The sequence below is a fragment of the Monodelphis domestica genome, chromosome 1, assembly GCF_027887165.1.
Source record: "Monodelphis domestica isolate mMonDom1 chromosome 1, mMonDom1.pri, whole genome shotgun sequence".
Classification (NCBI taxonomy): domain Eukaryota; kingdom Metazoa; phylum Chordata; class Mammalia; order Didelphimorphia; family Didelphidae; genus Monodelphis; species Monodelphis domestica.
This window is the reverse complement of record NC_077227.1, coordinates 164,462,628-164,489,923: the sequence shown is the minus strand read 5'-3', so window position 1 is coordinate 164,489,923 and position 27,296 is coordinate 164,462,628. Positions and strand designations below refer to the sequence as shown.

Sequence of the window (27,296 nt, the reverse complement as noted above, 5' to 3'; positions counted from 1 at the left end):
TGCTATCCAAGTCTCAGTGAAAGTCCTTGCCCTCAGAGCTTGGGGAAGCTGCAGCCCATCCCCCCGCAGGCCGCAGGCCGACGAAACAGCCTCACGGCCAGCGATTCTGAAGGCAACTTCCGGAAAGCGAGCCGGGGGGAGAGTGTGGCCTCGTGGTCCGACCCTTCCATTCCAGTTCCAGTGAGGCATATTCAGTTTAACCCAGGGAAAGCTCATAGAACCAACATCTGCCCAGGACTAAAGCCTCTGATCACCAGACAGAGATAAGAAAAGCTAATCCTCCACATTCAGAGATGACAAACTCCACAGAAGCCCCAAAATACCAAGAAAAATAAGAAGAAAGGGGCGACTTTGGACACATTCTATGGAGCCAAAATACAAAATACAGAGCAGATAGAAGAAGATATACAAGAAAATTCTCCAAAATCTTCCAAAGGAAATAGAAACTCTCCACAAACCCATGAAGAATTTGAATCAGAAATGACCAAAAAGATGGAAGCCCTCTGGGAGGAAAAGTGGGAAATAATGCAAAAGAAATTCATGCATCTACAAAACCAGTTTGACCAAACTGTAAAAGAAAACCAGGCTTTAAAGCAAGAACTAATAAAGCAAAGCCAAAACACCAAGAAATTAGAAGAGAACATAAAATATCTCACCGACAAGGTGATAGATCTGGAAAATAGAGGGAGAAGAGAAAATTTAAGAATAATAGGACTCCCAGAAAAGCCAGAAATAAACAACAAACTCAACATCGTAATACAAGATATAATCAAAGAAAATTGCCCAGAGATTCTAGAACAAGGGGGCAATACAGCCACTGACAGAGCTCACAGAACACCTTCTACACTAAACCCCCAAAAGACAACTCCCAGGAATGTAATTGCCAAATTCCAAAGCTATCAAACAAAAGAAAAAATCCTACAGGAAGCCAGAAAAAGACAATTTAGATATAAAGGAATACCAATCAGGGTCACACAAGACCTTGCAAGTTCTACTCTGAATGATCGTAAGGCATGGAACATGATCTTCAGAAAGGCAAGAGAGCTGGGTCTCCAACCAAGAATCAGCTACCCAGCAAAACTGACTATATACTTTCAAGGGAAAGTATGGGCATTCAACAAAATAGAAGACTTCCAACTTTTTGCAAAGAAAAGACCAGAGCTCTGTGGAAAGTTTGATACCGAAAATCAAAGAGCAAGGAATACCTGAAAAGGTAAATTAAGGAAAGGGGAAAAATGTTATCTTCTTCTTTTACTCAAACTCTCTTCTATAAGGACTACATTTATATCAATCTATGTATACTAACATGTGGGGAAAATGTAATGTATAAATAGGGGGTAAAGAAAGACCAAATAGAATAATGGTTCTCACACAAAGATTCACATGGGAAGGGGAGGGGAAGAAAACTCCTATAAGAAGGAGAGGAAGAGGGGGGGGTTACTTAAACCTCAATCTCAGGGAAATCAACTCTGAGAGGGAAAAACATCCAGATCCATTGGGATCTTGAATTCTATCTTACCCAACAAGGGTAAGGAGAAGGGAAAACCAAGGGGGGGAGGGGGAGAGGGAGAACAAAAAGGGAGGGAAAGAGAGGGGGGAGGGGGAGGGAAGAAAAAGAGAGGGACCAAAAAGGAAAACATCAAGGGAGGGGACAAGGGGGACTGATTCAAAGTAAATCACTGGACTAAAAGGTAGAGCCGAAGAAGAAAAGGTTAGAATTAGGGAAGGCAATCAAAATGCCAGGGAGTCCACAAATGACAATCATAACTTTGAACGTGAATGGGATGAACTCACCCATAAAACGTAGACGAATACCAGAATGGATTAGAATCCAAAACCCTACCATATGTTGTCTTCAAGAAACACACATGAGGCGGGTTGACACCCACAAGGTCAGAATTAAAGGATGGAGTAAGACCTTCTGGGCCTCAACTGATAGAAAGAAGGCAGGAGTGGTAATCATGATATCTGATAAAGCCAATGCAAAAATAGACCTGATCAAAAGGGATAGGGAAGGTAATTATATTTTGTTAAAAGGGACTCTAGACAACGAGGAAATATCATTAATCAACATGTATGCACCAAATAATATAGCACCCAAATTTCTAATGGAGAAACTAGGCGAATTGAAGGAAGAAATAGACAATAAAACCATACTAGTGGGAGACTTAAACCAACCATTATCAAATTTAGATAAATCAAATCAAAAAATAAATAAGAAAGAGGTAAAAGAAGTGAATGAAATCTTAGAAAAATTAGAATTAATAGACATATGGAGAAAAATAAATAGGGATAAAAAGGAATACACCTTCTTCTCAGCACCACATGGCACATTCTCAAAAATTGACCATACATTAGGTCACAGAAACATAGCACACAAATGCAAAAAAGCAGAAATAATGAATGCAGCCTTCTCAGATCACAAGGCAATAAAAATAATGATTAGTAATGGTACATGGAAAACCAAATCTAAAACCAATTGGAAATTAAACAATATGATACTCCAAAACCGTTTACTTAAAGAAGAAATCATAGAAACAATTAATAATTTCATCAAGGAAAATGACAATGGTGAAACATCCTTTCAAACCTTTTGGGATGCAGCCAAAGCGGTAATCAGAGTCAAATTCATATCCCTGAAAGCTTATATTAACAAACAAGGGAGAGCAGAGATCAATCAATTGGAAATGCAATTGAAAAAACTCGAAAGCGATCAAATTAAAAACCCCCAGCAGAAAACCAAATTAGAAATCCTAAAAATTAAGAGAGAAATTAATAAAATTGAAAGTGATAGAACTATTGATTTAATAAATAAGACAAGAAGCTGGTACTTTGAAAAAACAAACAAAATAGACAAAGTACTGGTCAATCTAATTAAAAAAAGGAAGGAAGAAAAGCAAATTCACAGCATTAAAGATGAAAAGGGGGACAGCACCTCCAATGAGGAGGAAATTAAGGCAATCATTAGAAATTACTTTGCCCAATTATATGGCAATAAATACACCAATTTAGGAGAAATGGATGAATATATACAAAAATACAAACTGCCTAGACTAACAGAAGAGGAAATAGAATTCTTAAATAATCCCATATCAGAAATTGAAATCCATCAAGCCATCAAAGAACTTCCTAAGAAAAAATCCCCAGGGCCTGATGGATTCACCTGTGAATTCTATCAAACATTCAGAGAACAGTTAATCCCAATACTATACAAACTATTTGACATAATAAGCAAAGAGGGAGTTCTACCAAACTCCTTTTACGACACAAACATGGTACTGATTCCAAAACCAGGCAGGTCAAAAACAGAGAAAGAAAACTATAGGCCAATCTCCCTAATGAATATAGATGCAAAAATCTTAAATAGGATACTAGCAAAAAGACTCCAGCAAGTGATCAGAAGGATCATTCACCATGATCAAGTAGGATTCATACCAGGGATGCAGGGCTGGTTCAATATTAGGAAAACCATCCACATAATTGACCACATCAACAAGCAAACTAGCAAGAACCACATGATTATCTCAATAGATGCAGAAAAAGCCTTTGATAAAATACAACACCCATTCCTATTAAAAACACTAGAAAGCATAGGAATAGAAGGGTCATTCCTAAAAATAATAAACAGTATATATCTAAAACCAACAGCTAATATCATCTGCAATGGGGATAAACTAGATGCATTCCCAATAAGATCAGGAGTGAAACAAGGATGCCCATTATCACCTCTACTATTTGACATTGTACTAGAAACACTAGCAGTAGCAATTAGAGAAGATAAAGGAATTGAAGGCATCAAAATAGGCAAGGAGGAGACCAAGTTATCACTCTTTGCGGATGACATGATGGTCTACTTAAAGAATCCTAGAGATTCAACCAAAAAGCTAATTGAAATAATCAACAACTTTAGCAAAGTTGCAGGATACAAAATAAACCCACATAAATCATCAGCTTTTCTATATATCTCCAACCCAGCTCAGCAGCAAGAACTAGAAAGAGAAATCCCATTCAAAATCACCTTAGACAAAATAAAATACCTAGGAATCTACCTTCCAAGACAAACACAGGAACTATATGAACACAACTACAAAACACTCGCCACACAACTAAAACTAGACCTGAACAAATGGAAAAACATTAACTGCTCATGGATAGGACGAGCCAATATAATAAAAATGACCATCCTACCCAAACTTATTTATCTATTTAGTGCAATACCCATTGAACTACCAAAATACTTCTTCACTGATTTAGAAAAAAACATAACAAAGTTCATTTGGAAGAACAAAAGATCAAGGATATCCAGGGAAATAATGAAAAAAAACACATACGATGGGGGCCTTACAGTCCCTGACCTTAAACTATATTACAAAGCAGCAGTCATCAAAACAATTTGGTACTGGCTAAGAAACAGAAAGGAAGATCAGTGGAATAGACTGGGGGAAAGCGACCTCAGCAAGACAGTATACGATAAACCCAAAGATCCCAGCTTTTGGGACAAAAATCCACTATTCGATAAAAACTGCTGGGAAAATTGGAAGACAGTGTGGGAGAGACTAGGAATAGATCAACACCTCACACCCTACACCAAGATAAATTCAAAATGGGTGAGTGACTTAAACATAAAGAAGGAAACCATAAGTAAATTGGGTAAACACAGAATAGTATACATGTCAGACCTTTGGGAGGGGAAAGGCTTTAAAACCAAGCAAGATATAGAAAGAATCACAAAATGTAAAATAAATAATTTTGACTACATCAAACTAAAAAGCTTTTGTACAAACAAAACCAATATAACTAAAATCAGAAGGGAAACAACAAATTGGGAAAAAATCTTCATAGAAACCTCTGACAAAGGTTTAATTACTCATATTTATAATGAGCTAAATCAATTGTACAAAAAATCAAGCCATTCTCCAATTGATAAATGGGCAAGGGAAATGGATAGGCAGTTCTCAGATAAAGAAATCAAAACTATTAACAAGCACATGAAGAAGTGTTCTAAATCTCTTATAATCAGAGAGATGCAAATCAAAACAACTCTGAGGTATCACCTCACACCTAGCAGATTGGCTAACATAACAGCAAAGGAAAGTAATGAATGCTGGAGGGGATGTGGCAAAGTAGGGACATTAATTCATTGCTGGTGGAGTTGTGAACTGATCCAACCATTCTGGAGGGCAATTTGGAACTATGCCCAAAGGGCGACAAAAGAATATCTACCCTTTGACCCAGCCATAGCACTGCTGGGTCTGTACCCCAAAGAGATAATGGACACAAAGACTTGTACAAGAATATTCATAGCTGCACTCTTTGTGGTGGCCCAAAACTGGAAAACGAGGGGATGCCCATCAATTGGGGAATGGCTGAACAAACTGTGGTATATGTTGGTGATGGAGTACTATTGTGCTAAAAGGAATAATAAAGTGGAGAAGTTCCATGGAGACTGGAACAACCTCCAGGAAGTGATGCAGAGCGAGAGGAGCAGAACTAGGAGAACATTGTACACAGAGACTAATACACTGTGGTATAATCGAACGTAATGGACTTCTCCATTAGTGGCGGTGTAATGTCCCTGGACAACTTGCAGGGATCCAGGAGAAAAAAACACCATTCATAAGCAAAGGATAAACTATGGGAGTGGAAACACCGAGAAAAAGCAACTGCCTGAATACAGAGGTTGAGGGGACATGACAGAGGAGAGACTCTAAATGAACACTCTAATGCAAATACTATCAACAAAGCAATGGGTTCAAATCAAGAAAACATCTAATGCCCAGTGGACTTACGCGTCGGCTATGGGGGGTGGGGGAGAGGAAAAGAAAATGATCTATGTCTTTAACGAATAATGCTTGGAAATGATCAAATAAAATATATTAAAAAAAAAAAAAGAATAGCAACAAAGTGTGATTACCATCTTTAGAACATGAGATATTATCTGGGTGGGAGGAAAATTGGTATAAAGATGGCCAGTGTGCTTTAATTATTCAAACAGTACCAGACTTGCTTCATTAAGAGTCATTTCCAAACTGAATTCAGAGGGAAAAGCAACATTAACTGAGCACATTGGATCCTTACATTATTGTCTCTCAAAATTAAAATGTATATTCCAATAGGATAAGATTATTCCTATCAACATATCAATTAAAAGGGCAAAATTACTACAGCATGGTGTTTCCCACCAAATTTCCTCCCATTATAATTCTCACGAAGCATGAAAAACTGTTAAGGCATTTTAATAGTTTTTTAATTGTAAAGAGGTTTGCTGTTATTTTCTTATTATTAGAGGCAGTACAGAATAATGAACAGAAAAGTGATGGAGTCAGAAAGACCTGAGTTCAAGTTCTACCTCTAACATAGACTGTGTGACTGGGAAAGATGCAACCTTTCAAGGCTCCAAAGCAACTAAATCTGGGCCTTTAAGCTGCAATCATGTAAAACATTTTTCCATATTAATACTTTTGTGGAAGGAGATTCCAACATTTTTTTCTAAAGTGAAAAAGGTATATTTTGACCTGGATTCAGATGCAATCAGTTTTTTTCCTCTAGAGCAGATGGGACTTTTTTTTTTTTATCATGAGTCCTTTGGGATTGTCTTAATAGCTAAGTAATTCACAATTGTTCTTCAAACAATATTGCTGTTGCTGTGTACAATCCGCTTCTGATTTTATTCACTTCATTCTGTTTCACTTTGTGAAAGTCTTTCCAGGTTTTTCTTCCTGCTTTTCATTTCTTATTGCAAAATAGAATTCCATTACAATCATATAATACAACTTCCTCATCCATTCCCCAATTGCCGGGTATCCTCTTACTTTCTAATTCTTTGCCACTACCAAAAAAAAAACTACTTTAAATATTTTTTGTGCATATAGATCTTTTTTTCCTTTGTGTCTTTTATATCTTTGAGAGTCACTATTTTCCCATAAGCTTTCTTCCTTTCATGTTCATGCACCCCAAATATGTTCTCCTCTCATTGCCTTCACCTACTATCTTCTAGGACATTTTCTACTTTTCTCCATTAACTTTTCACTTGGTTCATGGTCTTATTCACTAAAAAACCTCTTATTAGATTATTGTGGTCAACCCACTGCACTAATCACCAAGAGGAAATACATAAATGTTGTCCTTGCCCTCAATGAGTTTGTAGTCTAATCAAAGGGAAAAGGTATTTATTTAAACAGGTAAATATAATATAGGTCTCACCTCTTCATCCCACACTTAATCCTTATCTTTAATGGTTTCAATATTTATACAGATGACTATTATAAAGCCCTGTCTTCCTTAGAGTTCTCACCCCTAGGGCACTTATTTCTATCTGACTTCTTCCACAAAATCATATAGCCATGCCTTGGACTCAAACCAGAACTAAACTACTGACAAAATGCTAAATTCATTTCTTCTTTCTCATTACTCCCATAAGATCCTTCTGGTTGTGGGTACCTGCTTGGAAACTCCAGACTGAACTTTCCTAAAAGAACATACCTGAACTTTCATATTTAGGTTAGTGGAAAGTCCTTTGAATTTGAAATCAGATTCTGGTTTTGAGACTATCAAGAGACCAAACCATTTTATATATAATAAATAGAATGTCAATTGCCTTACATCTTATCTCAAATTCTTCATAATAATCATTGGAAACTTTTTCTATTCTTCTCATGTCCTCACTTCAGCCACTAATCCATATCGCCTCAGTTTCTACCTTATTGAAATATTAAAGTCACCTATTTTTGTTTTCATTTTTTAAAATAGTCATCCAAGTGGAAATGTCCAGTTAGGGCCACAAACCAGAGATTAACTCTGGCAACTCTGTCTGTACTTGAGTTAAAAGAAAACCTTATGCAGATGGAATCAATGTTAAAGAACTGGCTTGGTTTATAGATGAAAACAGTTGGTTCTCTTCACCACAGAGTGAAAGACAGAGTAGAAGAATAAATGACTAGGTGAAGTTTGGAAGAACCACACAGTGATTTAAGCATGAAGAACTTGTTTCCTTCTGTGTTTTCTGTATGTGGTATTTGGCTACAGATGCCTTTGAGGAGATCATCTGGAGGCCTTGGTCTTATCTGTGCTTTTCCCCAGTATCTGGATAAACTCTTGCATCCTATACTGCCTTAGAGCCTGGATAGATTATATTAAAAGGGGACCCGACAATGATGATGCAGACTATAGGCTCAAACTATGAATCTTAATCTCAGCAGTCAAGTTTAAGTCCTTCCTTATCCTCAAGAAATACCCAGGAAAAATACCAGGACATGACGATGACAGGAGTACCCTCCCTCCTGTATACCACAACTCTTCTCAATGGCTCCCTCCTCAATCCTCCCTGCCCTCCTATCTTGCAGAAAGAGACATCAATACTTCCAGGCCAAATTAACCCATGTACTTTGACTGGAGGCACAGTTATCAATTACGAGCCTATTAATTTCCTGACAGGCTCAAAAATAAATGCACAATGAACAAAAACTACATTTCCCACCAATTTAGACTGACAGGACTTAATCTTATGGACCAATTCACCATTATCTTTACTAAAAAACATACCTATAAGAGACATGCTAAGCATGATCCTCTGTTCATGAGCATTTTGAGGGAATTTTCATTTCAAAGAGAGTACTGGTTTGGTCTGTCCATTTTCCAATAACTGTTGTCTTGTTAATCATGCATGCCGCCATCATCAATTATAACCACCAAAGTGATGACATAGGTAACCTTGGTTACCTATAGAAAAAGAGATCTTTAATATCAGAGAAAATTATGGTGTTTGTTCAGAAAACTGGGATCCTTAATAGAAATTCCAGGAAGCCTATTGCTTCTGAGTAATATGTGTAATGATAAGAAAGTACCTTCCATTTGCAGCCAGAGATTTATTTATCTTGATAATGTAACAAAGCAAATTGATAATGTGACTACTATGGGGAGGGGGGGTATGATATGCCTTATTTGTCTTTATATATTTATTTATTTGTTTGTTTGTTTAACATTCTGGATCAAAGCTGTCTGTAGAGCTAAAACTGTCTGTGCTCTAGTTGTTTAGTCATTTCAACTCTTTGTGATACTATTTGGGGTTTTCTTGGCAAAGATAATGGAGAGGTTTGTCATTTCTTTCTCCAGCTCATTTTATAGATGAGGAACTGAGGCAGAGGTTAAATGACTTGTCCTGGGTCATAGAACTAGTAAATGACTGAGGGTAGATTAGAACTCAAGAAAAGGAATCTTTTTGATTCTAGATTGACCTCACATTGAATCCACATTTTGCTGCCCTTGAGGGAGACAGAATGTGACAGTAGAAATATCGGTGGGTATCTCCTCAAAGGACCTGAATTGAAACATTGCCATGTCACCTTAGACAAGTCTTTTTATTTTCCCAGACCTTAGTGTACTCAGTTATAAAAACAAAGGAATTGAACTACATGGTCTTTTAGGTACCTTCTAGTTTTAAGAACTCTGATCCAATGAAAATTTTCATCAAAATAGCATTTATCTAACCTATGGTATACAACTCATTTATTCACTGTGGGAAGACATCTGACTCCGTAAGCAAATTTTTGCCTGTCTAATTATTCTAACATTATTTACTAGATATAAAAAGAGTATTTGGGCAGCTATGTGGCTCAATAGATAGTGAGTCATGCCTGGAAACAGGAGGTCTTGGGTTCAAATCTAGCCTCTGACACTACTTAGCTATGTTACCCTGGGCAAGTCACTTAAATCCAATTACCTAGCCCTTACTACTCTTCCACCTTTAGAATCAATAATAATAATTAGTCTTGATCTTAAGACAGAAGGTAAGGGCTTTTTTAAAGAACATTAGGGATTTTTCTTGATTCCCTTTCATGTTAGTGCTTTCCCCTCTAATATTAATTCCACTTTATCCTGCATATCTGTTTTGCACATTATTATTTTCTATTGTCCCCCTTATTAGAATGTAGACTTTTTTTAATAAAAACTTTACCTTCCATCTTAGGATCAATAGTGGGTATTGGTTCTAAGTCAGAAGAGCAATAAGGGCTAGGCAATGGGGGGCCAAGTGACTTGCCCAGGATCACATGGCTAGGAAGTGTCTGAGGCCAGATTTGAACCCAGGAGCTCCCATCTCTGTGTCTGACTCTCAATCCACTGAGCCACCCAGCTGCCCCCTAGAATGTAGACTCCTTGAGAGTAAGTATTATCCTTTTTTAAAAATTCCTAGCACTTAACACAGTATTGGCAATTAGCAGGTGCTTGTTCAGTAACTGCTTGCTGACTTGAAATGACGCATGGACTACAAAGCTCAAAGCATCACCCCCTTCCCACCCCAGGATAGAAGATTCCCCAATTTCTAACATGCAGCCTTTTGACTGCTAAAGGCTCGAGGCACCTTATTGGAGATGGGCTTGTCCTGCTGACAAGCAGAGACACAATTGTCTACTACTTTCCCAAAGGCTCACTTGGCTAACAATTAATCTATCCATACAGAGGAAGAGGCCAGTTGTCCAGTAGAGCAGGGACAGCCACAGATCTGTGGAAGCTCAGCCTGGAGAGCAGAATTAAGCCCTTGTTGAAACTGGAGACACGAAGCTGTTTCTGACAGTGACTCGGGGGTCATGTTTGAGTGCAAAAGTAAAAAAGGAGAATGGATTCCAGAGACAAGCCAGGGAGCCGGAGCGCTGGCCTCGCTCAGGGAAGAAGCTGCCCCTCCCATCTGGAAACAGCTGTGCTGTAGCTATGACATTCAGCAGAGGAAACTTCTCCCTGCTGCTTATCTGAATTGGCTGATCCCCAGACATGCGGGGGAATTATGTGCAGAAGAGTGAAGTTTCCCGGGCACTTGTGCTTGGATTTGTCCAGGTAAGGAACTCCACAACAGCAGCATCCAGGGGTCAGCCTTCTTCCTGCTTCACAGTCTTCCTCTCTTCCCCCTCCAAACCCTGCCTTTCCCCGGTATGAATCTGTTAACATCCGGGCCAGTATGCTCAACACCCACCCAGAGGAAAGTGGGGAATCCTGGTGAGAGCCCAGTGAACTGGGACAGACAGGAATCAGGAACAGGTCCAGAGGTAACAACTGGGACCCAGACTGCAGATGAGAGTGAAAATAGGGAGCTGTCTAGGCATACAGAACAGTGTAGGGAATTCATTGACTGACTGACACTGAAACACACACACGAAGACTGAAGCAAGGCAGGTAACTGAAGGTGAATACAAGTGTGTCAAAACCACAGAATTTCAGAGCTGCAAGTGATTATCTAATCCAACCTGAAATCTAAAAAGAATTCCCTCCATGGTAGTTAACCTTCCTTTGCTTGATGTTCTCCAACACCAGGCAGTTCAATGCTTCCCGAGGCAGTCCATGACTATTTTGGTCAGTTTTTTTTTAATTTTATTTTATAATATTTTATTTGATCATTTCCAAGCATTATTCATTAAAGGCAAAGATCATTTTCTTTTCCACCTCCCCCACCCCCCATAGCTGACACGTGATTCCACTGGGTGTCACATGTGTTCTTGATTCGAACCCATTTCTATGTTGTTAATATTTGCATTAGAGTTTCGTTTAGAGTCTCTCCTCTGTCATGTCCCCTCAACCGCTGTAGTCAGGCAGTTGCTTTTCCTCGGTGTTTCTACTGCCACAGTTTGTCCTATGCTTATGAATAGTGTATTTTCTCCTAGATCCCTGCAGATTGTTCAGAGACATTATACCGCCACTAATGGAGAAGTCCATTACGTTCGATTATACCACAGTGTATTAGTCTCTGTGTACAATGTTCTCCTGGTTCTGCTCCTCTCGCTCTGCATCACTTCCTGGAGGTTGTTCCAGTCTCCATGGAATTCCTACACTTTATTATTCCTTTTTGCACAATAGTATTCCATCACCAACATATACACAATTTGCTCAGCCATTCCCCAATTGAAGGGCATCCCCTCCTTTTCCAATTTTTGGCCACCACAAAGAGCGCAGCTATGAATATTCTTGTACAAGTCTTTTTCTCCATTATCTCTTTGGGGTACAGACCCAGCACTGCTATGGCTGAATCAAAGGGTAGACATTCTTTTATTGCCCTTTGGGCATAGTTCCAAATTGCCCTCCAGAATGGTTGAATCAGTTCACAACTCCACCAGCAATGAATTAATGTCCCTACTTTGCCACATCCCCTCCAGCATTCATTACTTTCCTTTGCTATCATGTTAGCCAATATGCAAGGTGTGACTTCTTTTTCTTCTCTAATTCCTACTGCTAGTGTTTCTAGTACAATGTCAAATAGTAGAGGTGATAATGGGCATCCTTGTTTCACTCCAGATCTTATTGGGAATGCATCTAGTTTATCCCCATTGCAGATGATACTAGCTGATGGTTTTAGATATATACTGTTTATTATTTTTAGGAACGACCCTTCTATTCCTATGCTTTCTAGTGTTTTTAATAGGAATGGGTGTTGTATTTTATCAAAGGCTTTTTCTGCATCTATTGAGATAATCATGTGGTTCTTGTTGGGTTGCTTGTTGATGTGGTCAATTACGTGGATGGTTTTCCTAATATTGAACCAGCCCTGCATCCCTGGTATAAATCCTACTTGATCATGGTGGATGACCCTTCTGATCACTTGCTGGAGTCTTTTTGCTAGTATCCTATTTAAGATTTTTGCATCTATATTCATTAGGGAGATTGGTCTATAGTTTTCTTTCTCTGTTTTTGACCTGCCTGGTTTTGGAATCAGTACCATGTTTGTGTCATAAAAGGAGTTTGGTAGAACTCCCTCTTTGCTTATTATGTCAAATAGTTTGTATAGTATTGGGATTAACTGTTCTCTGAATGTTTGATAGAATTCACTGGTGAATCCATCAGGCCCTGGGGATTTTTTCTTAGGAAGTTCTTTGATGGCTGGTTGGATCTCATTTTCTGATATGGGATTATTTAAGAATTCTATTTCTTCTTCTGTTAGTCTAGGCAGTTTGTATTTTTGTATATATTCATCCATATCACCTAAATTGGTATATTTATTGCCATATAATTGGGCAAAGTAATTTTTAATGATTGCCTTAATTTCCTCTTCATTGGAGGTGATGTCCCCCTTTTCATCTTTGATGCTGTTAATTTGCTTTTCTTCTTTCCTTTTTTTAATTACATTGACCAGTACTTTGTCTATTTTGTTTGTTTTTTCAAAGTACCAGCTTCTTGTCTTATTTATTAAATCAATAGTTCTATCACTTTCGATTTTATTAATTTCTCCCTTAATTTTTAGGATTTCTAGTTTGGTTTTCTGCTGGGAGGTTTTAATTTGATCACTTTTGAGTTTTTTTATTTGCATTTACAATTGATTGATCTCTGCTCTCCGTAGTTTGATAATATATGCACTCAGGGATGTGAATTTACCTCTGATTACCTCTTTGGTTGCATCCCCAAAGGTTTGAAAGGATGTCTCGCCATTGTTATTTTCCTCGGTAAAATCATTAATTGTTTCTATGATTTATTCTCTAACTAAACGATTTTGGAGTATCATATTGTTTAATTCCCAATTAGTTTTTGATTTGGTTTTCCATGTACCATTACTGATCATTATTTTTATTGCCTTGTGATCTGAAAAGGCTGCATTTATTATTTCTGCTTTTCTGCATTTGTGTGCCATGTTTCTATGACCTAATGTATGGTCAATCTTTGTGAATGTGCCATGTTTTGCTGAGAAGAAGGTGTATTCCTTTTTATCCCTATTTATTTTTCTCCATATGTCTATTAATTCTAATTTTTCTAAGATTTCATTCACTTCTTTTACCTCTTTCTTATTTATTTTTTTATTTGATTTATCTAAATTTGATAATGGTTGGTTTAAGTCTCCTACTAATATGGTTTTACTGTCTATTTCTTCTTTCAATTTTCCTAGTTTCTCCATTAAAAATTTGGGTGCTATATAATTTGGTGCATACATGTTCATTAGTGATATTTCCTCATTATCTCAAGTCCCTTTTAACAAAATACAATTACGTTCCCTATCCCTTTTGATCAGGTCTATTTTTGCTTTGGCTTTATCAGATATCATGATTGCAACTCCTGCCTTCTTTCTGTCAGTTGAGGCCCAGAAGGTCTTACTCCATCCTTTAATTCTGACCTTGTGGGTGTCTACCCGCCTCATGTGTGTTTGTTGAAGACAACATATGGTAGGGTTTTGGATTCTAATCAATTCTGCTATTCGTCTACGTTTTATGGGTGAGTTCATCCCATTCACGTTCAAAGTTATGACTGTCACTTGTGGACTCCCTGGCATTTTGATATCCTTCCCTAATTCTAACCTTTCTTCTTCAGCTCTACCTTTTAGTCCAGTGATTTACTTTAAATCAGTCCCCCTTGTCCCCTCCCTTGATATGTTTCCCTTTCTAGTCCCTCTCTTTTTGTTCCCTCCCCCTCACCCCTCTTCTTCCCTCCCTTTTTTGTGTTCCCTACCCCCTATCCCCCTTGATTTTCCCTTCTCCCTTCCCTTGTTGGGTAAGATAGAATTCAAGATCCCAATGCATCTGGATGTTCTTCCCTCTCAGAGTTGCTTTCCCTGAGAGTAAGGTTTAAGTAAAAACTCTCTTCCTCTCCTTCTTATAGGAGTTTTCTTCCCCTCCCCTTCCCGTGTGAATCTTTGTGTGAGAAAGATTATTCTATTTGGTCTTTCTTTTCCCCCTATTTACACCTTACATTTTCCCCACATGTTAGTATACATAGATTGATATAAATGTAGTCCTTATAGAAGAGAGTTTGAGTAAAAGAAGAAGATAATATTTTTCTCCTTTTCCCTTTCCTTCATATTTACCTTTTCAGGTATTCCATGCTCTTTGTTTTTCTATATCGAACTTTCCACAGAGCTCTGGTCTTTTCTTTGCAAAAACTTGGAAATCTTCTATTTTGTTGAATGCCCATACTTTCCCTTGGAAGTATATAGTCAGTTTTGCTGGATAGCTGATTCTTGGTTGGAGACCCAGTTCTCTTGCCTTCTGAAAATCATGTTCCATGCCTTACGATCATTCAGAGTGGAACTTGCAAGGTCTTGTGTGACCCTGATTGGCATTCCTTTATATCTAAATTGTCTTTTTCTGGCTTCTTGTAGGATTTTTTCTTTTGTTTGAAAGCTTTGGAATTTGGCAATTACATTCCTGGGAGTTGTCTTTTGGGGATTTAGTGTGGAGGGTGTTCAGTGAGCTCTGTCAGTGGCTGTATTGCCCCCTTGTTCTAGAATCTCTGGGCAATTTTCTTTGATTATATCTTGTATTACGATGTTGAGTTTGTTGTTTATTTCTGGCTTTTCTGGAAGTTCAATTATTCTTAAATTATCTCTTCTTCCTCTATTTTCCAAGTCTGTCACCTTGTCAGTGAGATATTTTCTGTTCTCTTCTAATTTCTTGGTCTTTTGGGTTTGCTTTATTAATTCTTGCTCGTTGTCTTCGAGTTGCCTGATTCTGACTTTTAAAGCCTGGTTTTCCTTTTCACTTTGGTCAAACTGGTTTTGTAGATGTGTGATTTTCTTTTGCATTATTTCCCACTTTTCCTCCCAGAGGTCTTCCATCTTTTTGATCCTTTCTGATTCAAATTCTTCATGGGTTTGTGGAGAGTTTCCATTTCCTTTGGAAGGTTTCAGAGCATTTGCTTGTGTTTCCTCTTCTATCTCCTCTGTATTTTGTATTTTTGCTCCATAAAATGTGTCCAAAGTCGCCTCCTTCTTCTTGTTTTTCTTGGAATTTTCGGGCTTTTGTGCTTCTGTGGAGTTTGCCATCTCTATCTGAGTGGGGAGGACTAACTTTTCTTATCTCTCTCTGGTGTTCAGAGGTTTTAGCCCCAGGCAGATTGTTCGTTTTATACAGTTGTTGTTCTGTCTTCCCAGGGAAGCCAGGAATTGATGGTGTTTCTGTGTTACTGCCCTCCTCAGTTCCCTCCCAATGCTTCTCCGTTGCCTTACTTCCACACTCTGAGCCTGGCTTGGCCCTTTCCACAGGGTGTTTGTTTCTGTGCCTTAGCCAGCCAGGAGAGCCAACACTCTGAGGGGGAATGGGCCATGGCTTTCTGGAGCTCCGAGGGCTCCTGATAAGATTAACTTTCTCTGGGTTGAACTGAGTAGGCTTTGAGGCAGGGACCTTCCGTGAGACTCGGATGGAAGGATCCAGCCAGGGGGCTGCAGGCTCCCACCGTCTCTCTCTGTTTCCCTGCTGTCTGGGTGCCCCCGCGACTGGGTCAGGTTGTTTTCAGGAAGTGGCCTTGAGGATAGCTGGCCCTGAGGCTCTGAGGTTTCCTCTGCTGTCTCGGACTCAGCACTCTGGGTTGGGGGAATGGGTCCTGGGACCTTCCTTCTGCCTACCCCTTAGGTCCGAGTGATCTTGGGTTCTGGCTTTTGGGGGGGCCGGATCTTTAGATCCAGGTTCAGGTCCAGGAGGAGGATTCCCGGGGTCTATGCTGTTGTTCATTTTGAATTTCAGTGCCTTAGGAACATATAGTTTGAGTTCGGTAGGGAAGGGTTTCCGGAGATCTGAACTTTAGCTTTCTCTAAGCCGCCATCTTGACCGGAAGTTCTTGGTCAGTTCTAATTGTGAAAAAATGTTGTTTTTTTCCCTTACATCAAAACTAAATTTGCTTCTTCATGACTCACATTCTCTTACTTGGGACCAAGCTGAACAAGTCTAGTGCCTCTTCTGAGCGATAGCCCTTAAACACTTAAAGATGGTGTCAATGTGGAATCTAGAAGTGGACAAACCTGTAGCTTCGAAAGGTTTAGTGATTCCCAGGTTTTATTTAGCTCGGAGGTGAAAGCCTCAGGTTTGAGCCTGTTCCTGTGTGAATCCACCATCCACTTCAGATGGGGGCCAAGCACAAGCTGAAGTTGAGTGACTTTTTGGCGCTATAGGCAGTGAGTTAGTCTCACAAGCTGAAGGTCATGGGTTCGATCCTTGGGAGGAGGCTGTGATATACTGGGAGAAGCTTCTGGAGACTAGAAAAGTCACTTAGCTTGGGCTTAGCTCCATGGCTCAAATCTGAGGCTTTCACCCCTGAGCTAAATAAAACCGGGGAATCACTAAATCTTTCTAAGCTACAAGTTTGGGGACTTCTAGATTCCATGTTGACAATGGCTATCAAGATCCTGTAAGAACAGTGTTAAGACTACTAGGTCTCAGGAGCAGCTAGGTTGCTTAGTGGATTGAGATCCAGGCCCAGAGACAGGAGGTCCTGGGTTTGAATGTGGCCCGGGACATTTCCTAGCTATGTGACCCTGGTCAAGTCACTTAACCCTCATTGCCTAGCCCTTACCACTCTTCTGCCTTAGAACTGATACACAGTATTGACTCTAAGAAAGGAGCAAGGGTTTAATGAAAAAAAAAAAGACTACTAGATCTCAAGATGAGCTAAAGCTTATGATGTATGCTAAGAACAAAGAAAAGGTTTTTTATATATAAAGGTATCCTTTCTATATAGTAGGGTTAGGGGAACAGTTCTTCATGATCTAGAAAATCCACATACAACATTTTGGACTTTCCTTTCAAAAAAAGAGAAGTGTGATTTTTTTCTTTTTCTTTTATGGGGTATTTATAGTAACTTATGGAAAAATTTGGGTTAAGTTTTTGGTTACAGGCTATGTAGTTTCTAGATTTTTTTGGTGTTATCTGCTGGCCTTTATGTATTGTCTGAGGCTACTGCAAAACTCTCATGAAATTCTCATTTAATTTCTTATGCCAACTCACAACATGTTAAAAACCTCAATGCAGGAAATCATCATGTGGAAGAGATATCTACATGTGTGTGTGTGTGTGTGAGAGAGGGAGAGAGAGAGAGAGAGAGAGAGAGAGAGAGAGAGAGAGAGAGAGAATGACTAAAACTGGTATGAGATGGTACTACTAGTAAGAATCTGAGATTGGATTAGACTATCTAGCTGACAACCATGTATCCCAGGAAGGTCATTGACAAAAAATAAAGTTCTATATAACCAAAATATTTATAGTCACACTTTTGTAGCAGCAAAGAATTGGGAACAAAGTAAATGTCCACCTACTGGGAAATAGCTAAACAAATTGTGATGCCAGAATGTCATGGAATATTGTTGCACTATAAGAAACAATGACTATAACCAATTCAGAGAAGCATCAAAAGACTTACCTGAATTGAAACAAGAACAGTAAAAAAAGTAAGGAAAACACCAATGTAAAGAGAAAAACCAACTACCAATATACAATAAAAATTACAAATAATAAACTTGACCCCAAAGAGGATATATGAGAAGATATTTCCCCATTCCTTTACTGAGGTAAGAGTGCAGAGGTATATGGAACATTTCACATGTCATTTTTATTTATTTAGTGGTTTTTCTTATTTTCTTCCCTAATTCTTTCTCTTTTTTTCTTTAAAAATAAATTCCTTGATATAAGAGATGGCTCCTGGGAATGAAGATAGGAGAGAGACAGAAGAATACAAAAAGAAATTTAAGTGATATAAAGACAAAAGATACCTACAAAAAATCTATTTCATAAAAAAACCCAATATGGGCAAGTAGGTGTCTCAGTGGATAGAAAGCCAGGCCTGAGTTTAGGGGTCCTGGGTTCAAATGTGGCCTCAGACACTTCCTAGTTGTGTGACCTTGGGCAAGTCACAACTCCAATTACCTAGACCTTGCTGCCTTGGGACCAATACTTACTATTGAATCGAAGACAGAACAAATAAATCAAATAAACAAAGAACTGGATATACATTGCCAAAAGAAGAAAATTCTTTGGTGAGGATATATTACCTATATGAAAGGGTAGCATATAGAACGAGGATTAAACTTGTTCTATGTGGTTCCAGAGGGCAAAACCAAGAACAATAGGTCAATTTTCAAAGAGGCAGATTTAGATTTGATTAAAAGAAAAGCTTCCTACCTATTTAGTACTATCCAGAAATAGAATCAACTGCCTTAAGAGATGTGAGTTCCACTTCATTAAAGGATTCTAGGGAGGCGGAGTCAAGATGGCAGCTTAGAAGCAACAAATATCAATTTCTCTCTGTGAAAACCCTTCCACACCAATCAAAAACAAAGAACTTCAAAGGAAACACAAAACCAAAACCAACAACAAGACAGAGCTGTGGGACCCTCCTGCTCTATTCAACTTAAAGGATTCTAGATGACTACTTGAGGAAAATATTCCTGTTCGGGAATGGCTTGAACTAGCTAGTTTCTCCTTTCATTTCTGATATTCTGGAATTCTGAGTTGATCTTCTATCTAGTGCTCTTATTTTAACACTTGAAAGTTGAATCCAAAATATTATTTGCATCGTGCTGATCTATGAGCTAGTGGGGAAACTATAGGATCTTAATTGGTGATTCCAATTGACATCTATGAAAAACCAGTCGAAGTTGTTGGCATATGTACCATTTTCTTTAGTGTAGATCCTGGGGGGCAATTCTATAAACCAGACCAGGATTCCCCAAGTAAAATGTAAATTCTGTGAAGAAAGGAACTGTTTTTGCCTCTCTTTATAGCCACAGTATTTGGCATACTGCCTTGTCACATAGCTGGTGCTTAATAAATATTTTTCTTGACTTTCCAAATATCCTACTTAGATCCTGAAAAGCTTATTCTACATTCCCTAATACTGATTCTTCCACTTCCAGCAAATAGAAAGACCAGGTGAGTATAAGTCCAGTGCAAAGGTTTAAAGGAAAATGAATTTCACTATATTTCTAATAGTGTTCACTTCAGGCAGTTCTGTAATTTCTTCCAACACTGGTTGATCAACACTATCTTCCTACTTATCTCTTTTTCCCTCTGCATTTTAGGAAAACGTTTTAGGAAGGGAAATACTGAGGCATGTTCACTATAAGAGGGAAAATAAAAAAGCTTAACATGACAACTATGGAAAGTAATGAATGCTGGAGGGGATGCGGCAAAGTAGTGACATTAATTCATTGCTGGTGGAGTTGTGAACTGATCCAACCATTCTGGAGGGCAATTTGGAACTATGCACAAAGGGCGATAAAAGACTGTCTTCCCTTTGATCCAGCCATAGCACTACTGGGTTTGTACCCCAAAGAGATAATAAGGAAAAAGACATGTACAAGAATATTCAGAGCTGCGCTCTTTGTGGTGGCCAAAAATTGGAAAATGAGGGGATGCCCTTCAATTGGGGAATGGCTGAACAAATTGTGGTATATGTTGGTGATGGAATACTATTGTGCTAAAAGGAATAATAAAGTGGAGGAATTCCACAGAGACTGGAACAACCTCCAGGAAGTGATGCAGAGCGAGAGGAGCAGAACCAGGAAAACATTGTACACAGAGACTGATACACTGTGGTACAATCGAAGGTGATGGACTTCTCCATTGGTGTCAATGCAATGTCCCTGAACAATCTGCAGGGATCTAAAAAACACTATCCACAAGCAGAGGATAAAGTGTGGGAGTAAAAACACCAATGAAAAGCAACTGCTTGACTACAGGGGCTGAGAGGAAATGACTGAGGAGAGACTCTAAATGAACACTCTAGTGCAAATACCAACAACATGGAAATGGGTTCGAACCAAGAACATATGTGAAATCCAGTGGAATTGTGCGCTGGCTATGGGAGAAGTGGTGGGAGGGGGGGCGGGGGGAGGAAAAGATAATGATCATTGTTTCCAATGAATAATGTTTGTAAATAACCAAATAAAATAATGTTTAAAAAGTCAATAAATAAATAAATAAATAAATGTGAGAAAATAAATAAATAATGAAATAAAAAAGCTTACCTTAGCAAGCAAACTCCTTACCAATTGGAAAAATAAAGCAGCCCAGCCTATGAGAGAATCAATAGTCAAGAGAGGCAGGGTAAAACAGGGCATATAAGTTCTGAACTTATAAAGCCTCAGGGGCTTTGATTTATTATGTTTTCTAGGCAGGCTGTGAGATTATGGTATGGAGAGACTGTCTACACTAGACTCTAACAGCTTAAGGGAATAGGAAAAGAGCCAGAATTAAGAAAGCAGAGCATGATTGAAAAGCAGGTTTCAATGAAGAGCTGAACATAAAACCAAGGTGACATACCTTGTGATAGAAGGGACAGAGTCCACATAAAATCAATAATGGTGTGATTTGCAAGGGAAATGAGCAAAAGTACAGGGTACTTTATCAAAAGATCTGATAATCATAAGATCCCTAGCATGTTAGCAATTTTGGTTTAGCACTTAAAAGTACATAAATCATATTATTATACACTAAAGGGAAAGGTCTATCATATATCAAGAAAAAGAGACAAGAGTTGGACAGTATAAATGATACAATAGTACCCATAAAAACTATCATAAAAACCAACTGAAAACATCAAGCATAGTAGGTAAAAGCCCTGTGAAAAATTTATAATGGACAACAGTAGTACAGAATAAGATAACATTGTAAGCTTCTAAAATGTCAGTGGAGGAAATATTTACACTAATAAAGTAATGGATAAATCCAAGTATGAAATTAACATATAAAATTAAATACTCTGTATTTAGAATTAAGCTTCAAAAATACATGTTAATTTGAACATATAAGCTAAACTTCTTCAATGTACTTAGAAGGGGTAATCGAAGGAAGTGACAGTAAAATTGGGGATATTTGTGTACAAGAAAGAACAAAGGTTATGACATGCACAGGGAAAGATCCTGAATTTTTTACACATAATGATAAAGGCCAAAATTAATTTTTCAAAAGCTGGAAAATTTGGCAGAGTAATAGAGGCTGAGTAAATTCCTGTTAGGACAGGAAGACATTCAGAATATGATAAGAAGTCTGATCAAGGCACAGGAAGCTCCACGTGATCTCTCCTTCCTATGAACCCCCACAGTCCTTTGCCTGTAACCCTTTTATGAGCTTTATGACATCCTGCCATATAATATAGTTACATATACTTGCTTTGCTCCCCTTCCTACACACCCCTAACACATGCACGCACACACACACACATACTATATATAGCTTGTCTATTCCTCTAGGAATAAACCTTATTGATTTTTATCTCTGTCTCATCACCTAGCACAGGATTGAACTTATTATAGTAGGTGCTTAGTAAGTATTTGTTGAAACAAATGGTAACAGAGAGTGCATATGAAATGAAAATAAGAATGGGAAAAAAGGATTCAAGATAACTAAGTAATACAATGGATTGTTTTAGTTCTGGAGTTGGAAAGGTCTGAATTCATATTTGACCTAATATACTTACTAGTTGTTTGACTTTGGGCAAGTGGTTTAATGCTTCATTTTCCTTAACTATATATAAAATGAGAATAATAATAGCACCTACCTCTTAGTTAGTGATGTATTTGTTATAGTTCTAGGCATATAGTAAGCAACAAATAAATTTTTGTTTCCTTCCCTTAAGGAAAGGAGAAAAGCTGATCTATAATGAGCAAAATTGATCCTCTCTTCTATCTAGTTGACAAATATAATGGAGAGAGTATGTTTTCTTTACCTATCTTCCATTATTCCCAAAAAATAGGTCATGAAATTGGAGATGATAAAAGGGATATTCAAGAACTAAATGAGATATATCTTCATGAACCAGGTCGAGGTGATGAAGGAAGAGGGGGAAAAGCAAGCAAGAATGAGAACCCTAAAAAAAGGCGGGACACCTGGGTAGCTCAGTGGATTGAGAGCCAGGCCTAGAGACGGGAGGTCCTACGTTCAAATCTGGCCTCAGACACTTCCCAGCTGTGTGACCCTGGGTCAGTCACTTGACCCCCATTGCCTAGCCCTTACCACTCTTCTGCCTTGGAGCCAATACATAGTACTGACTCCAAGATGGAAGTAAGGGTTTAAAAAAAAAAATGAATGAGAACCCTCCCTACAGACCTCTTAAGAGTATTACCTAGAGCTGAATGAGATTTCAGGTACCATTTTGGAGACCCTCCAATCATCTTCTTTTACAAGTGGAGAAACTGAGGCCCAGAGCTATTGTGATTTGTCCTAGGTAACACAAGTAGATAGCATTAGAGACAAGATTTGAACCTAAATCTCCTGATTCCAGTCAGTGCTCCTTCCATTATACTACATTGCCTCCCAAAAGAGGAAAGAAAAGAGAGTGATGTCCTTGGAGCTAAAAAGAGACAAACTCAATTGGAATGAATGAAAAGCTGCAAATAATAGGCATGTCTTTCATGGTACTATCTCAGGACATAGAGGAAGAACAGAATGAGATGTCCAAACACCTTAGCACCAGGGTTCCAATTAGGGGATGAAGAATTAGATGATTAAATGGCCAGACATCCCAGTTCAAGAAGTGAGTAACATGCATATGCTACTGTAGGGGCCTGACAGCCTTGCTGCTGAGTTCTACGAGTCCTCTGAGGCCCCACCTGTGCCAGAATCCAGCTGTTATTTTCAATGGCCTGTGGGAGAGAAGTGCAAGGAATATTACACTCAAGCAAGAGATATTAATAATGATCCTTTAAAAAAGAAACAAATGCATATATTAGAAACTGTAGGATATTGGCATTACTGAATGCTTATAACCAGATCTACACAGACAGCACTCTGTAGACAAAAAGAGAGGCAAAGAGAGGTCTTGTTAAAAGGAGAGAAGGAGTGCTTTACTATTTGGTGAACTTATGTTCTTATGAAAAAAACTTATGAAAGGTGCTATAGGAGAGGAGGCAGTTTAATAAGTTTAAATTATAAAATCGTTCTTGATGGGTGGATGCATAGTTTTATCTTCAAGACCATACAAAGGGACAAGGTATCAAAGTAATGAAATGTATATTTAGTGATACCACAGAACCGGCTCAGTGAGCAGGTATGATAGAGAATCCTACTATCAAACGAAAGAGATAAAGATGGGCTCCAAGACTCTAGCTTATGTCTGTGGTCAGTGGCCCCTCTAATGAGGAAATAACATCTCAAATTGAAAGGTACGCAGAGTGGAATAGATAGGCTGAGCCTAATCATAGCACAGAAAGTCAGCCCCTTATTATGAATAAGCAAAGGGGGGTGGGAGGAGAATAAATGTATGACAACATTTAAAGAATATGCCAGAGAAATGAAAATAACAATTTAAGGTGCTTTGTTTGTTTTTTATTTTGTTAAGCTAAGTCACAAGATTGGAAGTGGGAAGGTGATGAAAGATGGAATGTAAGTGTAGAGTATGGACCAGTCCAAAGCTGCAACATATATTCTAAAGAGGAAATGTACCATAGTACCATGAGAGGCAGCTAGGTGATACAGTGGATAGAGCACTGGAGTCAAGAAGACATGAGTTCAAATGCAATCTTATACATTTACTAGCTTTATGATCCTAGGCAAGTCACTTCACTCTGTTTGCCTCCATTTCTTCACCTGAAGAATGAGCTGAGGAAGGAAATGGCAAACCATTCTGGTATCTCTGCCAAGAAAACTCCAAATGGGATCATGAAGAGTTGGACATGACTGAAATGACTAAACAACAACAACCATAGGGGGAGAAGAGCACTGGATTTCAGAGAATCCCTAAATATATAAGTAGCAACTCCATCTCTTATCATTGGCATCACAGAACAAGCCACTTAACCTCTCTAGACCTCAGTTAGCTCCTCTATAAAATGAGGAGGTTAGACTAAAAGACCACTCTAGATCTATTTCCTATGCCTCCATGAAATAAAGATTTGCAAATATAAATGAAAATAGAGGTGGGTAGAGAGAACAAGTTGAGGAATTGGAAGTTATCACTAGAAAATACAGCAAGACTGATCAAACAGCTTCTAGTGCCAATTTTCCTGTGCATTAGTTATATACAGGAAACACCACACTCAGGCCAACAGGGCTGGAGTCCCACTGATGCAGGCTTTTATGATGGCTATGGAACAAAAGGCCAAACACAGTCAGAAGGTAGCTCATATATCAGCTTCTGGAAGGAGTATAGCTAGAAGCAATGCATAACTGTTTTGTTTTATTGGGGCTTTTTTCCCTTTCAATAGTGAAAAAGAAAAAGGGGCAAAAAGTAGGAGTCCAGAAGTCCTCTTTTGTGGTCTAGTGGAAAGTGAATTAGATTTAGAGTCAAAGGATGTGGATTGAAATCCCAGCCCACCTTTGCTACTACTAGCTGGGTGCTTGTCATTTCCTTTAGCTGAATGTCAGTTTCCTCATTTGTAAAAGGATAGAGTCAGTCTTGATTTGTAAATTCCTTATGAAAAAGTATATTTGGAAAGAGGTGACCTAAGGAATGATCATGGTCCAGAAAGTGGTAGAAAAGAGGGGGGAAAAGCCAAGACTAAAAAAGGAACACTAGGGAAAGTGATCTATAAATACCAAAAGAGAGCTGCCCATAAAATTGGATTTTGGATATGGTAATCCATGACCTTGTGTTCCCCAAGACTGAGATCATACAGTCCAGGTCTATTGTTGGGTTCTAATATCCCCTACACTAGAGTCATTTTTCTCTCTTTGGTTCATTTTCCTACCTGAGAAGCATTCCAGAAAAATATTCTAATATATTAGTTGCTTTTATTATTCTAGAGCTTATGTATGCTTGTCACATTAGAGCTTTGTGTGCTTACATTATAATTTATGTCTAGGTCTTTTCAAAGACATATCAATCAAGTCCTCACACTATTTATTGGTAGCAATATGAGTATCATATGAGAGAAAGCCTTTGCTTCCCTCTCATCCAAATACAAAAGAAGGAAAGGACTTCGGAGAAACTATAAACAGATTTTATAAAAACAAATCAAAAACCCCATAAGGCACTGAGCCTTCTCAGACTCTGCCCCCCCACAAAAGGAAATAATGAACAAGAATGATAGCAAAGACCCCCATTTACATTTAAATGATTCTTTCTTTCCAAACTTCTTCCCCAACCCCTCCCCATTCTCCCAAGCCTCAAAGTACAATCCAGTCATTTCTACTCCTTTCTAAAAATAAAGTTCATTTTGGGGTACTAAACAAGCACTCCTCCTCTCACCAGACCTATACTATCTGAGTAAGTCAATGTAATAATAGGAGGTGTCAGGGTGCAGATGTCCTCACCCCACTTTTGCCAAAATAGGGCTTTAATCTGTCAATAGCAGAGGCTATACTGGCAATCCTCCATCTCCAAGCTGTTGAGGACACTGGACTCCTAAAATGGGTTGAATCTGGCTCTTCAAAACTTAGGTCTATACCAGAGAAGAGAGGTTCTGCAACGCTTTCAGCTTACCTGAGAACACTGAGGATTAAAAAAAAATGTTAACAGGCTTGGCCCAAGAGAATAGGGCCAGAGTCAACCAGGTTTTATCTTTTTAACTCTCAGCAAGGATTATGTCTAATGGGCAGGAGAAAATGCTCTTTGGATACCTCCAAACAACGGTTCATGTCTTGTAATCGCCTCAAATTGTCAGGTTGACAAATTGATCAAATCCACAAATTGATCAGACTTCCCCACTCGGTTTCACTTAAAATATATTGAAGAATGAGGTCATTGAAAGGTTATTTGAGAGACTACAAGAAATGGGAGAATTAATACAAAACAGATAATGTCCTGTGGAAATCTCTACATAACAAGTAGGGGTTAACAGCTAATATAAAGTCCAAGAGAAAGAGACAAATGAGACAGTAGTGACCTAAGAGAAGAAAATACAATAACACTCTGTATCTGAATAAGGCTAGGAACAAGACTTGTGGAAACAATTGTTCAGGGCTGAGAAAATTGAAAAGATACTCATTAAACATTTATCAAACATCTATTTTTGTCCTATGAAAGCTATGACTACAAATAGCATATTGTTAAAATTAAATTGAACGATTTATTTTTTTAAAAATGTATTAACCTATTTGTTCATGAGAGCTTTAGTTTTTCTTAATTCCTCCCCTAATTGGGGATAGTACTAAAAGAATAAACGGGGTTTGAATTAAATAGCCAAAAAAAGAGGTTATTGAAGCATTTTTTAATGCTAGGAAGAAAAGAAACGAAGGGCCTAAAATTAAGCTGAGAAAAGCAAGATAGTTTTGAAGCTACAAATTAAATTTATTATATGCTTTAAAAGAAAAGAAAGAACACTTCTAGGTGTTGGGAGAGATTATAGAGTTTAGATATTTAGATAAAATAGATACAGAGTTTACATAAGACAGCTCCCTCCCCACATGAAGCTAACAATGTGGTAGGGCAATAAAACACATTTGTATCTCTAATACATGGTAATTAATATACAAGAAGTGCATTAAAATATTACAAAACAATTTGATAGTTGATATCCAAATGAGAAAAAGGCAAAGATAGGAGAAATCACAAATATCACATTTCTCTTATTATACATAGGAGAAATCAGGGAGACTCCATGAAAGGGGTAGCATTTGGGTTAAGGTTTTGGGTGTGATAAAAAATTAAAGGAAGAAAAAGAATGAAAGGAAGAAGAAACATACATAATT

The 27,296-nt window shown here is 38.2% G+C and overlaps 1 protein-coding gene across 1 annotated transcript in view; it reads right to left on the bottom strand.

Moving 5' to 3' along the window:
* Positions 1 to 27,296, bottom strand: part of THSD4 (thrombospondin type 1 domain containing 4) — a 995,684-nt gene that overhangs the window by 732,122 nt on the left and 236,266 nt on the right. The gene's annotated exons all lie outside the window — the stretch shown is intronic.